This window comes from Perna viridis, chromosome 12 (genome assembly GCF_037379345.1).
Source record: "Perna viridis isolate PV_CMFRI_1.1 ecotype Kerala chromosome 12, ASM3737934v1, whole genome shotgun sequence".
Taxonomy (NCBI): domain Eukaryota; kingdom Metazoa; phylum Mollusca; class Bivalvia; order Mytilida; family Mytilidae; genus Perna; species Perna viridis.
The window spans coordinates 6,380,358-6,398,387 of record NC_142456.1 but is presented as its reverse complement, the minus strand read 5'-3'; positions in this window follow the sequence as shown (position 1 = coordinate 6,398,387).

Sequence of the window (18,030 nt, the reverse complement as noted above, 5' to 3'; positions counted from 1 at the left end):
AAAAGAAAGAAATCCAGAGACAAAGACCAAACATGGAAAACAGACATACACAACAAAGAACATTAAATAGCTAGCTTTTCTAGAAACAACCGCCGAGATGCTAATAAAAAGTCAAGTCCGGGGTCGACGAAAGAGGAAAGGAAAACTATGACACGATGAATAAATCAGTTTTCATGGTGCAGATGGATTCATCGTAACGATCCACGAGTTCACGATGGCTACCGTAAAATCCTAGTTTATTTTTAAATTGTTGCTTATGATTGATTACAATATCAAGAAGGCTTAATTTCGACCAATCGCTGCTATACTTACTTGACGAATACGGTCATTCAACAATGACTGAGACGGGTGGTCCGAGCGTCAGCAGTGGTCAAATAAAAATAATTTGCAACTTTAAGCGGCGATGGAACAAAAGGTAACTTGACTAAAAAGACCTCGAGAGTAACAGATGGCCATCGTTTCCCGTGTCCGGACTTTGAAAGGTATTTTGAGTTATTTACATTATAAATCAATGAGACACCAAAACAAACAACAAACACACACACACAGAGAGAGAGAGAGAGAGAGAGAGAGAGAGAGAGAGAATTTCACCTTTGAGCGTTTTAGTTTTATTCAGAAAGTGTGGTTTGGCTTGTTGTTAGATGAAAGTGCCAGAACAGATAAGTCTTTTAACAAGACAACTGATAAACTTTGGAATTTGGGAAATATAATGATTTATCGAATTTCGAAATATCGGCCGATAGCATCATCAAACATTAGATCTGTTCTCTTTGATTGATAAATTGTATTATCCTCAAGACATACAAAGTCATTAATTATATAATGATACAGTGCAACCCGTCTAAACGAACCCTAGCTCTTTAACCAGAAAATATGTCATAATAATATGAAGCTAATAATTGAACCTTTAATTGTAATGTTACATTGAATATCATCAATCATGCATTTTTGTGTATTTTACTTCTTACTGTTAGGCTTCAGGGTTATGTTGCTACAAGATTGAAGTCATCACTACAGAAGTTTTATGTCCGCCATCATGAACTCGTCGATCGTTACGGTGTATCCATCTGCACTATGAAAACTGATTGTTCCACATGTCATAGTTTTCCCTTCCTCTTTCGTCTACCCCGGACTTTTTATGAGCAACTCGGTGGGTGTTTCTTAGAAAGCAGGAAACGCTTACCTACCGGTACAACTGGTCCATGTTCCCAGTTCCGAGTTGCTCATTTGCTTTTGTTACTTTGTATGTATTATTTTAGAAACTTAATATTCTTTGCAGTGTATGTCGGTTTTCCAGGTTTGTCCTAGGATAACATTCTTTTGATTTCCGCTAGAACTTTGGTTCCCTTGATTACTCTTTAGCAAAGAAAGTTTTTTGATGATGTCGTAATGAATTTGGACGAATTATTGACATACTGGTTGTTGTATCGATCATATCACGTGTACTACTAGTATTTTGATTGATTAATAGAACATATAGACGGGGTTACATTTCCGAGATTTTCGATACATTCTAATGAAAAAAAAAACATTGCATTTTAAATTATTAACCATATATGGTGAATTTTGATTTATCAAACAGTTTTTCTATTAAGTCATAGTTAATCTAAACAAGAAAGCAAATAAAATATTATTATTATAAATGCACAACTATATTGGCAAGCTCCTATTGTTTTCATGTCATATTGATCATCATTGCCCAGAAAGCATTCCTACTTTTGGCCAACGTTGCCCCAACGTTGTAAGTGCAATTAAATATTAACCCAATCGAATGGTCGGACGATGATTTCCTATAAGTTTCAAATCAGAATCTTATTATTTGTTGCATGAGTGCACATGGTAATAACTACGTAAGAATTCAAGTTTCCACATAGTTTATCATGGTAATAACTACGTAAGAATTCAAGTTTCCACATAGTTTATCATATAAATTATTCTAAATTAAAATATACAAATGATTAACTGCTAAAAGGTTAACAAAAATATATCAAGAAAAATCACTTATGAAATCAAGAAAAATCACTTATGAAATTAACAGATTATACAAGCACTTGTATATCATAGATTGAAATCTTACAAAATCATTGCATTTAACAGATATTGTGTTAAATTTTATGCTTACATTTCATTATCGTTGGAAAGTTTATGTTGGTCGAGAGAAACTTCACAACAGGTTTTATTTTGTTAACATGCTTAAGGTCATGCCATTAATGGAATTGTTTTTTTAAGAAAATTGTTATCAAAAGCCGACATACGTTTTTTAATCATATTAATGAAATCAATACTCGATAAAAATCAATAAAATCAATAAAAGACAATCGATTCAAATCATGTGGCTTTAAGAATATATTTTCTTACTTATTAGAGAGATGTTGATTTCATTGAACTAATAAGGCACAATCAGTGTTTACACTGTAATGCGTACCGTGTAAATATTGTGTAAACGGTATTCGTCTATTATGTAAGAATAATGCGAAAAAATCATGTATCATTTGTATAAACTGTGGTCTAGTATAGTGTATAAATTGCATTCGAGTGTAGTGTATAGACTGAATTCATGCACTGTATATCAACTGCGTTCATGTTTCGAGTATGAATTGAACTTGTATTGCGTAAAATTGTATTCGTGTAAAGTGTATGAATTGTATTCATATATAGTGTATGAATTGCATTCGTATAAAGTGTATGAATTGTATCCGTATAAAGTGTATGAATTGTATCCGTATAAAGTGTATGAACTGCATTCGTACAAAGTGTATGAATTGTATCCGTATAACGTGTATGAATTGTATTCGCGTATATTGTGTAAACTTGATTGGTGTATCATATTTATACGTATTCATGTAGGGAAAGAGAGGAGTACTGGATACGCAGACTAGGTACTGGAATTATAACTTTAAAGTTCTTATGGATGCCGTCGAGGACTATGCAAGAAAATGGATAAAACGAGAACAAGAAGACATTGATTCTCTGTCAGAGTGATTAAATGCCGCGAGGTCTTTAATTTTGAAACGAATGAAAGTTTTAAGTAGGTCAATGAGTGCCAAGGCTACATCAGTTTTCAAAGACCCCGATGTAGCAAAAACATTGTCTACTATACATGACAAATATGTGGCCGTACCAGCAGACAAAGCCCAAAACAACATTGTTTTTGTCTGCAAAACGTTTTATAGCCAATGTTTATTATCAGAGGTAGACGTAGAAAATAATAGCAGTGACAAGACCTACACTGCTACCACTCTCTGCTATTGTTACCGCACAATGTGGCACGCGAGGTTAAAACTTTAGCATGTACCCAATTACAGTACAGGTAAAAGAGTAATCAAGGGAACCAAGGTTCTAGCGGAAATCAAAGAGTAATCAAGGGAACCAAGGTTCTAGCGGAAATCAAAGAGTAATCAAGGGAACCATGGTTATAGCGGTAATCAAAGAGTAATCAAGGAAACCAAGGTTATAGGGGTAATCAAAGAGTAATCAAGGGAACCAAGGTTCTAGCGGAAATCAAAAGAAAGAAATCCAGAGACAAAGACCAAACATGGAAAACAGACATACACAACAAAGAACATTAAGTAACTAAAATAATACACATAAAGTAACAACAGCAAATGAGCAACTCGGAAACCTGACAACTAAGAGCATGGACCATGAAAATGGATAAAACGAGAACAAGAAGACATTGATTCTCTGTCAGAGTGGTTAAAGGCCGCGAGGTCTTTAATTTTGAAACGACTGAAAGTTTTAAGTAAGTCAATGAGTGCCAAGGCTACATCAGTTTTCAAAGACCCCGATGTAGCAAAAACATTGTCTACTATACATGACAAATATGTTGCCGTACCAGCAGACAAAGCCCAAAACAACATTTTTTGTCTGCAAAACGTTTTATATCCAATGTTTATCATCAGAGGTAGACGTAGAAAATAATAGCAGTGATAAGACCTACACTGCTACCACTCTCTCCAAAGAAGAGATTGTGGAAAACCATAAATCTGTGCTATCCTCTTTTGGTCTCTCTACCAAGGACGATGATTGTGATTTACCGTCTATGTACTGGATTCCTAAACTTCACAAGAATCCATACAAACAACGTTTCATAGCTGGATCTGCTAAATGTACCACCAAACCTCTTTCAAAACTTTTAACTTCTACACTTACAACCGTCAAAAAGGGTCTGCAGTCCTACCACAACATTTTTTACTCCCGTGGTGGTATTAATTCAATGTGGATTCTGAAAAATTCGAAAGATCTTTTTGAGACAATAGTTCAAGACTATTATCTGAATATAATAGCATTAAAACCTATGATTTTTCAACACTGTATACTTCTATTCCCCATATTCAGTTAAAATCCCGACTTAAAAACATTATACATCGTTGTTTTTCCCAAAAGGTTGGTACACCTAGATACAAATATATAGTTCTTGGTAGAGATTCCTCATACTTTGTAAGAAATAATACCAAATCATCTTCCAAATATACAGAAGAAGATATTTACAAAATACTGGAATTTTTGATCGACAACATATTTGTCCAGTGTGGTGGACGAGTTTTTCAACAAACGGTCGGCATTCCAATGGGAACAAATTGTGTTCCTTTACTTGCTGACCAATGCCTTCACTCTTATGAAGCTGACTTTATAGCTGATCTGAACAGAAAGAAAGGATATCGTTTGGCTAGATCCTTCAATCTCAGTTTTCGCTATATAGATGACGTATTATTTTTAAACAATCCTAATTTCGGGGATTTGATACATTGCATCTACCCAAAAGAACTTGAGATAAAGGATACTACAGACACTGTGAAGTCCGCCTCATATCTTGACCTACACTTAGAAATCGATGGTAAAGGAAAACTATTGACCAAACTTTACTACAAACGTGATGACTTTTCATTCAGAATTGTCAACTTTCCTTTGATCTGTGGCAACATCCCTTCGGCTCCTGCGTATGGAGTGTTCATATCACAACTCTTACGTTATGCCAGAGCTTGCCGAAACTACGCAGACTTTTTGTATTGCGCTAGAACTCTAACAAATAGGCTTCTGGAACAGGGTTATGTTGCTACAAGATTGAAGTCATCACTACAGACGTTTTATGGTCGTCATCATGGATCGTTATGGTGTATCCATCAGCACCAAGAAAACTGATTTATTCAACGGGTCATAGTTTTCCTTTCCTCGTTTGTCTACCCCGGACTTGACTTTTTATGAGCAACTCGGCGGGTGTTTCTAGAAAAGCAGAGGACGCTTACCCTACCGGTGCACCTGGTCCATGCTCCCAGTTTTTAGTTGAGTCCGAGTTCCTCATTTACTTTTGTTACTTTGTATGTATGATTTTAGTTACTTTATGTTCTTTGTTGTGTATGTCTGTTTTCCATGTCTGGTCTTTGTTCCTTGATTACATTCTTTTGATTACCGCTATAACCTTGGTTCCCTTGATTACTCTTTCCTAAATGAATCATGTTTGTTCATCGATCGATCGTGTGTAAATCGTGTTCGTTAATCATGTAAGTAAATCATATGTTGTATTTGTGCACTATTTTTGAATCGTTTCTGCACATCGTGCTCATTTCATTTGTATTGTGTATAGATTAAAAATCATGTTTGTGCATCCTTTGAATTAAATGCGTGTAATGCTTATTATATCAAATGATTCGTTTAACACATTGTATATCATGTATTTGTGGTTAAGTAGATTCAATAAGTACATGGATAACATGAACATGCATATTTTGTATATCTTACACGTGGCGTTCCAAATTTAACACGTAGATAAATAGGTGATATACGTACACTAATTAGATGGGGTTTAGATATTGTTTAGTTACGGTTTTTATATTATTGCATGATTGTCTGTTCCGAGGTAAAATTGGCTGTTGGAGAATGTGTTAAAACAAAAGACAAAACAAAACAAAACAAAAAATAATAAAAAATTGAGAAAAATCTTTGGTAAGAACGATAGCAATAGAAACCGATACTAGACTTAGATAGATAAGGGGTGAAAAAAAAAACACACAAAGACACAGACAGATGCTGTCCTACAAGACGGCAAAATGACGCAAGCATTAAACTATATGAACACACCACTGTGCCAAATGAAACAAGAACGCCATCAGGAAAAATATGTTATCAATAATATCGGTCACCAAATGAAAGATACTTAGATTAAATATTTGCAGACTAATATGCAGTATATATAATGATGTACCAAAAAACTGTCAAATGTAGCATTTATTCAATATGCAAAGCCAATCATCGTAGAAACATGTGACATTTAGGAAATTGGCATATATATATATATATATATAAACTCTCTCAAAAAAGAATTGCAAAATAGGAAAAAATGACATTTACTTTACAATTGTCATTTATCAGAAAGAAAGTACATAGAAATCTACAATTTAGAACAATTATTGTCAAAGCATCACTCTAACTTACGATCAAACAATTTTAAATTTAATGTCAATTCACACAGCTTAAATGTCAATATTTATTATGTCCTCTATTTTCCTGTAATACAGCTGTAACTCGTCTTGGTATAGGCTCAAGCAGATGCTGTATTTGTGTCTACGGTGTTCTTTGCCACTCTTGCTGTAGTGCCTGCTCAAGTTGCCGAAGAGTTTGAAGTGGTGGCTGGCGTTGACGCATGTGTCTGTCCAATTCACCCCAGGTGGAACAACTGGATATAGCGCTCCTGGGCTACAGTTGTGACACGTCGGCGTCCTGAAAAGTGTAACGTCTGGTAATAACATTGTGGGATTCCCCGCCCTGGAGTCGTCCGATTGCGATATTACGTGTAGCAGTGTCTAACCTCGGCATGGCATTACCTCATCAAGATTCACTTTAACGACTTCGTTCAGGAAAATAAACACAAAAAGTCTGTGCTACTAGATAACACATGATTCGCCCGTCTAGGTCGGACATTTTTTTTCAAATAAAGCTCTGTTTGTGACACTCACAAATTTTGGCCTAAACCGATTTCGGTTGAATTTAAACGATCTATATTGAATACCTTCGAATTGGTTTTAAATTGATAGATTCAATATGATTATAATAAATAAATCCATTAAAACACAGACAGAAAAAAGACATTTTTTTTTGTTGCGTTTCTTTTTTTGAGAAAGTATATAATAAATGTTGTAGGAAAATGATGGCCGGCGAGTGAACATGACGCTTTAGCTGCAGTGTTGAAGTCCATACTTGTTAGTCAAGGAAACAATTCCATGAACCTTTTCATGGTGTTTATAGATTTTGTTTTTTTTTATTACATGTACATGCAAACAGTTTCTTTACTACTTCACATTGTACCACAATGGTTGAATTGTTGACGCGGAGGTAATAGTAATTGAGTTTATTTTTAATTTTTCCTGTGTTTTAAAGGCAAATGATTAAGATTTTTCGTTAATGCAACACACCCGCAAAAAAAACAAAAATGAAAACAACATATCCTTCGATTTTTTTTGGAAAATTATTTTAACTTTGCCTTCTTTAAAAACAGAATCGTTTTTTTTACGATTCGTAGGATCTGTAACTCCTATCGTTCAAACTGTAGAACCCTTATTACTTTTAAGACTATATTCTTCAAAATGACTGGATTTTTCATTTAAATAAGCATATTTACTTTTTTATTGACAATAATTGTAAAGTGCTGATATTTTTCGGAGAAGTTGTAATCAGTTCGGATATTATCGAATTTTTTATTAATACCATTGTTCATTAGAAAGCTTACAATTTTACAATCACGCCCGATTTAAAAGGAACTGTTTTGTTATTAAGACCTCGAATGTCAAAAGGCGCAGTACACAGCGATTACAAAACGAAAAAGAAGTAAACGAAAAGCAATAAGAATGAAGACGTTACAGAAACGACCACTGTATCAAAATATTTTTTAATAGGTGATGTTACCTTTTTTTCCGTTTTGGTCTATGTATTTGTCCGACAGCTCTTCTATGGCGTACACTATCCGTTTTTCCCAACCCTACATTGCCCAATTTCCTGAACCCCACTTGCTGATTATACGGGCCTAGATCCTTGTACATAACTGCTTGATTCACCAGGCCTCATACCCTATACCCTACTGTCGGATTCAGCAGGCCTCATACCCTATACCCCACTGTCCGATTCTACAGGCTTCATACCCTATACCCTACTGTCCGATTCAGCAGGCCTCATACCCTATACCCCACTGTCCGATTCTACAGGCTTCATACCCTATACCCTACTGTCCGATTCAGCAGGCCTCATACCCTATACCCCACTGTCCGATTCAGCAGGCCTCATTCCCTATATCACACTTTCGAATTCTACAGGTCTAAAAAGTCGAAGAGACGAAGAGAAAAAAGCACGGACCACACTACGCCAATTCATGATTTTTTCACAACAGGAAAATTTAGTTTACAACCAAAAAATCAAAATAACACGCTATACTATTAGAAGAAAGAAATCTTGTCTAATCCAATTCCTAAATATCCGAAAATCTGTGTACACCAGACACTTTTCAAAGCCTAATTTTATCAATTTTATTGTATTTTTAACCTTTGGAAACAGAATAGAATGTTTAAGATGAAACCAATGTCTTCATCATTATGAATACGCATACAAATTAATTCATAGTACAGTGAAATCGGTACCAATTAATACCAAAACAATTAAAACTGGAATAAGGAAAATATTTTATTAGGTAGATGTAAATGGGGTAATGCCGCCATTTTGTAACCGTCGATCTTTAGGTCCTTAACATACGATAATGATAAATAACTAATGAGTATTATATAACACTTCGCTGTGGAATGTTACATAAAAGATACCAAAGTGTTATATGACTCTTGGAAATACATATTTATAATTTATTAAAGTTAACTTCTCTTTCTTGTCTGTTTTTAGGGCGGCTGTTTTGTAAAGTATGTTTTAATGTCTTAGCGTGAAGCCCTATGATTGTTTTATTGTATATTTGTTACACAAACTATAGAGATAATCACATAAACTGAATAAAGCAATAACATGTACATGTATATCGAGTTTTGTAGCTTAGTTCCTGTTGCATTTTAAGGAAAATATGAAACCCTAAAAACATTGTTTACTGACTGCGACATTTTCAAAGATGACATTTAATAAATAAAATTTATCATCGAGAGACAGCCCTGGGACAAACTGCGCTTCGAGCCGTATCCACGACAAAGTTATCAATTTTTAATGCGAATATCGATTCGGTGCGCTGGATTATTTCATTAAGGAAATATAGTCAATAAAATATGTTCATACATCCATGAGGAATGAACTTTATTGATAAGGTTTTTAGAGACTTGGCAGTAATGATGAGAATTGTGAGAAACGAATTAATATTTTATACTTGTTCTGAATTACTTGGCTAGTAACTTTTCCTGAAAAGAGCTACATTATTTGTAGACTGATATCTTCAATTCCGGATTCGCAGATGTTAAGAAAAAAAAACTTTTCAAAATATAAAACGTTAACCAATAATGCATAGAACATTTTTGAATGGAGCAAGTGTTCGTGCTGGCACCTTTATAATTTAAAGGCAGCCATTCTTATTATAATATGTTATCCTTATTGCTAATCATTGTTCTATGTGTTTACGTATTTTGTTGTCGTTCTGAGTGTATACAAGCACTTTTATCATATCTTGGAGAATTAAATACCATTTTGTGCAAGAATCAGGCAGTAGGGCACATCATTTTTCACAATTTGGTCATTTTGCCTCAAATATATTCCATACATCTAGAAAACAACAAAAAAGCTACTCAAATGACTCCTTAAGTATCTGTGAAATAAATATTTTTGACTTGATATACAAGGAAAAAGAGCAGCCAAAATTTAGTGTCATTTTTCCATAGTGCATTTCAAGTAACTAAATTTGACCTATCAATATCTTAAAGAGGCAACCTTTGCAGACACTTTGATGGTTATTTCAAGGGTTATAAAGTTTAAATACTTGGATAATGCAATAAAATGTGTGTTTTTTTTTTCTTCATGTGCCCATGCCACGTCCTAGTTTCGGGGATTTGATACATCGCATCTACCATGAATGACATGAGATAAACGATACTAAAGGCAGAGTGAACCCAGTCTCATATCTTGACCTACATTTAGAGATCGATGGTAAAGAAAAATATTGACCAAACTCTACGACAAACGCGATCACTTTTCGTATTGTCAACTTTCCTTTCATTTGTTTCAACATCCCTTCAGCACCTGTGTATGGAGTTTTAATATCACATCTCATACGTTATTCCAGAGACTTTTTGATCACGCTAGACTTCTTGCAATTAGGCTTCGGAAACAGGGTTATGTTGCTACAAGATTGAAGACATCACTACAGATGACTTATGGTCGTCATCATGAACTCATGGATCATAACGGTGTGCCATTTAGACAATGAAAGCTGATTTATTAAACATGTCGTAGTTTTCTTTTCCTCTTTCTTCGACCTCGGACGTTTTATGAGCAACACAGTGGGTGTTTCTTTGAAAGCAGAGGACGCTTACCTTACATGCTACCAGTTTGCAGTGGAGTTGCTCATTTACTTTTGTTACTTTGCATGTATTATTTTGGTTATTTTTTTTCTTTGTTCTGTTTTTTCTGTTTTCCATGTCTGGTCTTTGTTCCTAGATAACATTCTTTTGATTTCCAATAGAATCTTGGTTCCCTTGATTACTCTTAAACATATTTTGACTGATTTGTAGACGAAAAAGTACTTTATATAGGTTGCATCACCAATGTGGGCGTTAATTATCTTCTGGGGAATTATTATTTCTCAGCCAGCGTAAAATTATAAATTGACCAAAACGGATATTGGTTCAAACAAAAGTGCACCGCCATAGTAATAAATCTGGCTTTTGATTATCTATGTACCTCTGATATTTTATATAAATAAGTTGCAAAAATACAATGCTGTATACGTAAGCACTGTCATCAATACTTACATGTATCATTTGTTTTTTTTTTTTGTTTGTTTTGTTTTTGTTTTTGTTTTTGTTTTTTTGTTTTGTTTTTGTTTTGTTTTTTTTGTTTTGTTTTTTTTTGTGGGGTTTATTTGTGGTTTTTTTTTGTTTGTTTTGTTTTTGTTTTTTTTTGGTTTTCACTGTTTTGTGTGTCTGTTTTCCATGTCTGGTCTTTGTCAATGGATTACATTGTTTTGATTTCCACTAAAATTTGGTTCCCTTGATTACTCTTACCACGAAATGAGGTAGTGCCCAGAAAATGTTTATGCTTCTTCCCTTGCATACGGTACAAAAGAGTAATCAAGGGAACTAAGGTTATAGGGTAATCAAAAGAATGTAATCCAGGGACAAAGACCAGACATGGAAAACAGACATACACAACAAAGAACATAAAGTAACTAAAATTATAAATACAAAGTAACAAAAGTAAATGAGCAACTCGGACTTCACTAAAAACTGGGAGCATGGACCAGGTGCACCGGTAGGGTAAGCGTCCTCTGCTTTTCTAGAAACACAAATTTGAAAACAAATACTTAAAAATGTTATATTATTATTATTATTTTATCATTGTCATTCTCAGAAGGCCATCGTATCGTAATCTAAAAGTTGGTATTTAAAATCGATACTTCTGAAATCGATACTTCTGAACAGTTAATCTTAATTATTTATGTTCTATAACAACGCATTAATTTTCATGAGGATCCGACATTAAAAGTTACGTAAAGCAACGAAGACATACACTTCTGGTTAAAAGTTCCATAGGGAAAGCAGTTTATTTGACAAGTCAATTACTCAACGAACAACGAAAAATAGCAGCATGATGAACTCAGTTTTTGCTTAGGCACATGCCTACGTTAGAATCTGGTTTGTAGTGATACTCTCTAACTGTCATGAATCAATAATTATTTTTCTTGGAATACAATAAACACTATTGAGGCAATTCACATACAAATTTATTAAAAATAATTTATAGGGCGATGAAAAGGATTGACGATTCAAGAATAATATTGGAAATGAAAATGAATCTTCCAGTGCTATTAGTTGTGTATAGGTTTAAGCTAGAAAACGTGTCTGATGCTATTAGGTCTGCATTATTTTTACAAGAATCTGTATTCATTTCACATAAATCATAACATTAGAAACTTTTGTATGATATAATGAATGTGTTTGTTAATTGTATTTGAAGGAGAAATAGAGGAAATTATATAAGATCACAAAAATTGAAGAGAAATTTTACAAAAATACATAACTAAAACTGATCTTCGATATACAGACGAGTGTACAGGTATTTTTATGATGAAAGAGTTATCATGGAAACCAAGGTTATAGCGGTAATCAAAAGAATGTAATCCAGGGTCAAAGACCAGACATGGAAAACAGATATACACAACGAATATAGAGTAACTAAAATCATGCATACAAATTAACAAAAGCAAATGAGCAACTCGGACTCCACTAAAAACTGGGAGCATGAACCAGGTGCATAGGTAGAATAAGCGCCTTCTGCTTTTTTTAGAAACACCCGCAATACTGCTAAAATATCTATACTCATCTTTTTAGAAACAAAGATCGCAACGGACCTTTATTGCGCAATTATAGAAATACAAATTTTGATGATTCAACTTTTTAATGAGGCCTCTCTGCTAAACAGTAAGACCTCTCTCATGATATACTGGTTAACACAATCGACAAACTTTAACCTTGATTTTCGTTAATACCTTAGATGCTATGCCAGAGATTGCGGTAATTAGAAAGACTTTTTGTGTCGCGGTAGACTTCTTACAATTAGACTTCTTGAACAGGGTTATGTTGCTACAAGTTTAAAGTCATCATTATAGAAGTTTTATGGTCGTCATCATGAACTGGTGGATCCTTTCGGTGCATCCATCTGCACCATGAAAACTGATTTATTCAACGTGTTTCCCTTCTACTTTCGTCTACCTCGGTGGGTTTTTCTTAAAAAGCAGAAAACGCTTACTCTACCTTACTCAACCGGTGCACCTGGTCTATGCTCACAGTGTTTAGTAGAGTCCGAGATCATCATTTACTTTCGTTACGTTGTATGTATTATCTTGGTTAATTCATTTTCTTTTTTGGGTTTGTCTTTCTGCCATTTATGGTTGTTGAATACTTTTTCATATGATAAACACTTGTCGAAAAACGCCTCATATTCAAAATTGGAGCAATAAGTTTTCCTCCGATCGTAATTACCGTAATAATAAAAGTAGTTCAATTAACAGATAGTGCTTCATTCATACATGAGAGTGATAAGTTTATTGTGTTACATTAATGAACTTCTAGACTAATCATACAGACACAGTTTTGTTTAGGTCTGACACACAAAGCCACATTTTTTATTTTTTTTTTTACGGTGACTCAGCACCGATACTACTTAGGCAGTAAATTCTTACTTAAGTATTAAATAAAACTTGCAAAATAACAAATGTCCAAATTGTAACTTTGTTACCTTTGAATTTTTCTATGATAAGTTAGAATAGATTGCACTCCATGTTAGATTAATTGCAATGTAATAGCAATATTCTCTATCAATATATCAATTTTACGGTGACAGAGCAACAGTATGATATAATTAAATACGGTTGTTTCCCTTACTTCAACAAACAACAATGTACTGTTTTAATTTCTTTGGAGAAGTACAAAATATATTACTTAACAGGGTAGACCAAGGTTAAGGGACATAACTCTTACAAATTATTAGAACATTTGTATTCAGCATTTCACGCAGATCTCATGTTGGCATTAAAGTAACTTGGACTGATTTCATTCTGTGTCAAATAAATGCTTGATAGGCTTTGAAATTTAAAATGATACAAACATATCACTGATTTCACCAGTTGTGTTCCTTACCCTAGGTTTACCTCCTTAATATCTTATTTCCATTATTTTATATATTCACACAATCTTTAATATAAATTTGATGTGTTATTCCTTGACAGTTTGATTCAAATTTCAATGGTGCAAACAAATAGTTGTGATGAGAGTAATGAGTTTACATGATCATTACTGTTACTGTGCCTGTTACCAATACGGATTAGCACAAAAAATTATTTTCACCTTAATTTGTTTTCGGCATATATATATTAAGGTGAAAATAATTTTTATGGGAAAGTAAGCTTGCAACATTTAGTCGATTTTGAAATTTGGAACAACCTACCCACATTTTAACTCATTGGCATCCTTTATTATAACACCATATTTTATTCCACTTTCAAACTACAATGTTCATATTTGATGCATGGTTATATTTCATAGCATGATAAGAATTTTGATATTTTTTTTCTGTTCTGTTGCCGCCAAAAAGATCAGTAATCGCGCCACAGACATTACTTAATATCACAATCTTATGAAATATAACCTGTCACTAAATATGATACATTATCGTGGGTTTTTACGCAGTCAAACATGTTTTCTATTATTGCTCTTTATATATGACCTATATAGCATTTGTTTATAAGAAAGCTTTTCGGTTGTTCGTCTGCAGATCGATTAAGTGTCATTCCCTGTAGGAATCAGGCAGTAGGTGAAACATGGTATGAAAAAAACCCATCATTTTTGTAGTGAAAATAATAGCAGTGATAAGACCTATACTGCTACTACACTCTCCAAAGAAGAAATATTGAAAACCATAAATCTGTGCTATCCTCTTTTGGTCTCTCTACCAAGGACGATGATTGTGATTTACCGTCTATGTACTGGATTCCCAAACTCCAGAAGAATCCATACAAACAACAATACAAAGCTGGATCTGCAAAATGTACCACCAAACCTCTTTCAAAACTTTTAACCTCTATACTCTCAGCTGTCAAAAAGGGTGTGCAGTCCTATCACACCTATCTGATCCAAAAGAAAGACTATCGTTTGGCTAGATCCTTTGATTCCAGTTTCCGCTATATATATGATGTATTATCTTTAAACAATCCTAATTTTGGGGATTTGATACATCGCATCTACTCCAAAGAACTTGAGATAAGGGATACTACAGACACTGTAAAGTCAGCCTCATATCTTGACCTTTACTTAGAAATCGATGGTAAAGGAAAACTATTGACCAAACATTACGACAAACATGATGACTTTTCATTTAGAATTGTCAACTTTCCTTTCAACTGTGGCAACATCCCTTCAGCACCTGCGTATGGAGTGTTCATATCACTACTCATACGTTATGCCAGAGCTTGCCGAAACTACGCAGACTTTTTATATCGCGCTAGAACTCTAACAAATAGGCTTCTGGAGCAGGGTTATGTTACTACAAGTCATCACTACAGAAGTTGTATGGCCGTCATCATGAACTCGTGGATCGTTACGGTATATTCATCAGCGCCATGAAGACTGATTTTTTCAACGTGTCATAGTTTACTTTCCTCCATCTTCTACCTCGGACTTGACTTTTTATGAGCAACTCGGCTGGTGTTTCTTGAAAAGCAGTGGACGCTTACCCTACCGGTGCACCTGGTCCATGCTCCCAGCTTTAAGGGGAGTCCGTGTTGCTCATTTGCTTTTGTTACTTTGTATGTATGATTTTAGTTACTCTATGTTCTTTGTTGTGTGTGTCTGTTTTCCATGTCTGGTCTTTGTCCCTGGATTACATTCTTTTGATTACCGCTATAACCTTGGTTCCATTAATTACTCTTTGACTATTTGCACCATCATAATCAAGGAAAACAGACAAGATTTTCCATATCATGCTGGACCATTTAGTTACAATATCATTGAAATGCACTGAAAATGAACATTTCAAGGGCAGATAACTCTGTCAAAAACTCATTTTTGTAAGATTTTATTGAAATATATCAGTGCAAATCCAATGATGCAGAGATATAGTTTTTTTTTCAAATAGAGAAAGCATCCGTAAGTGATATTTTATTGTCAGATTGGTGGAGTTTTGACCTGCATGTTTCTATTTTTTTCCAATTTTTCCTGATTCTTACAAAGACTGACACTTAACTGTATTTGGATATTAGACCATGAAATTGTAAAATTGGACTCCACGAGCTTTTAGTAAAAAAGGCTGCGGTCTTCACTGTATTTGTGTAGTATGCAAACGAAAAAAAAAAAAGATTACACAGTAATTTTTATGCATCAATTTAAAGTGAATATTGATGAAAGTTTATTGCATTAAACCATAATTAAACTGCTACAATTCTCAAGTAGTAACTACCCCGTGTAAAAGTACATTAAGAAAAGTGAATTCAGACAAATCTTTCTATTCTAAGTGCATAAAATTTGCGTTACACAATCGATAGTTTTGGTTTTACGTATTTCTTATATACAATGCTGTTGATGATAGGTTAGGCCTTGATACACGTGTACAGCATTTCGAATTTTACAAAGCATATGATCTTTTTTAGATATCGACATTAAGGCTTTTTTTTTAAATTGCATAACTTTCCTTATGCAGGGGAATATAGATCAGTTTTTTGTAATATTGCATTTCAAATTTGAGTAACACAAACTTTTTTTATCTTCTCAATTGAGTTTTATATGGTGATTTACTTAACTTTCCTTTTACAGGGGAATATGGAACAGTTTTCCTTCGTAATGGATATTTTATTCCTTTATTTTTTTTTATTTTATTTTATTACAAAGAAATGTGAAAATACTTATTCAGCAATTTCACTAAGCTACATTGTAGTTTGTATGTTGAACACTTCAGCTAACCAAAGGGAGGTAATGTCTATTAGAATACTTGTAACATTTATATTATAAATATAAAAAAGGGATAAAAAAATTCTTACTGATTTTTGATCTGTCGAAAAAAATTGGTGCTCTTACTAAAGTGATCAGGCAGAATTTTCTTGCATTATCTCCAAAACCGTCAGGTTTAGGAAAAAAAGAGAACGGTAAAAATATTCAGCAATGATGAGATCTTTCTGTGATAATTTTTGGTGTCAATGTTTGGAGTCGTGTTGGAGTTATTGTCCCTTTCCAGCGTTTTTTTTTTTTTTTTGTTTTTTTTTTTTTGCTATTTTGAATGTTATCACTTTTTTTTAAAATCTCCTCAGAAACTATTGGACTGAATTTATTGAAAATTGTTGTAATTGTTCCTTAGAACATTTTTTTTCAAGAAAAAAAAACAAAGGCAGCTTTTACAAATGTAGAAAGTTGCTTATCGAGCCAGGGAAGCTATTCAGGCTTTTTAGGGCCTTTAGGTTTTATTCATTATGGTTGATCCAACACTTGTATATCTATGGTATATCTATATAGATCTATGTGGTACAAATTTAAACTTATCTACTAAACTGTGTTTTTAAAGATCATTTTTATGATTTTGTATAATGCGTGTGCGTATGTGTTTTTTTTTTGTATGTGCGTAGTGTATAATTTGTTTAGATTTTCAAATTGTATTTAATGTTAAAGTTTTGAACCCATTTCTTGATAACGACAACGTACAAATTCAAACGCAACAGTTAAAAAATGCTATTGTATTAGTTTGGTTAAAACGAAAAATGTTCGCATTTTCACTGAATTTCATGACATACAATGTTGTGGCAAAATAATTGAAAAATTTATAATTGCAAATTAGAAACTGAATTGAAATTGTTTCCTTGATAAAAGTAAGTGGAAAATACATGGCCAATATTTTTTTTTCTTTGAGAACAAGTAAAAATAAATGTCGATAAACTAACAGACTTTATCTCACCTCTGTCCCCCGTTAACTTTAATGTTGATAAAAAGTAGCACGGTTCATTCGTTCGGTTGGTTTTAGCCCGGTGCGTTGCTTGTATACCCTGAAACAGGTCTTAGGATAACATTTTACGTAAAAGGGCTCAAGACGTTTTTTTAAAACTTGATAGAAAACATATTATGTCAATCATATTCACAATTATTATCGCGAATATATCGTTTTTTTACTTGAAACGATCAAATTCGATATAGATATAGATAACCCACGAGTAATGAGTTGTTTATTAGTCCATGCTCCTAGTTTTTAGTTGAGTCCGAGTTGCTCATTTATATTTGTTGCTTTGTATGTATTTTAGTTACTTCATGTTCTTTGCTGCCCATATCTGGTCTGTGTCCCTGGATTACATTCTATTGATTGTCGCTATAA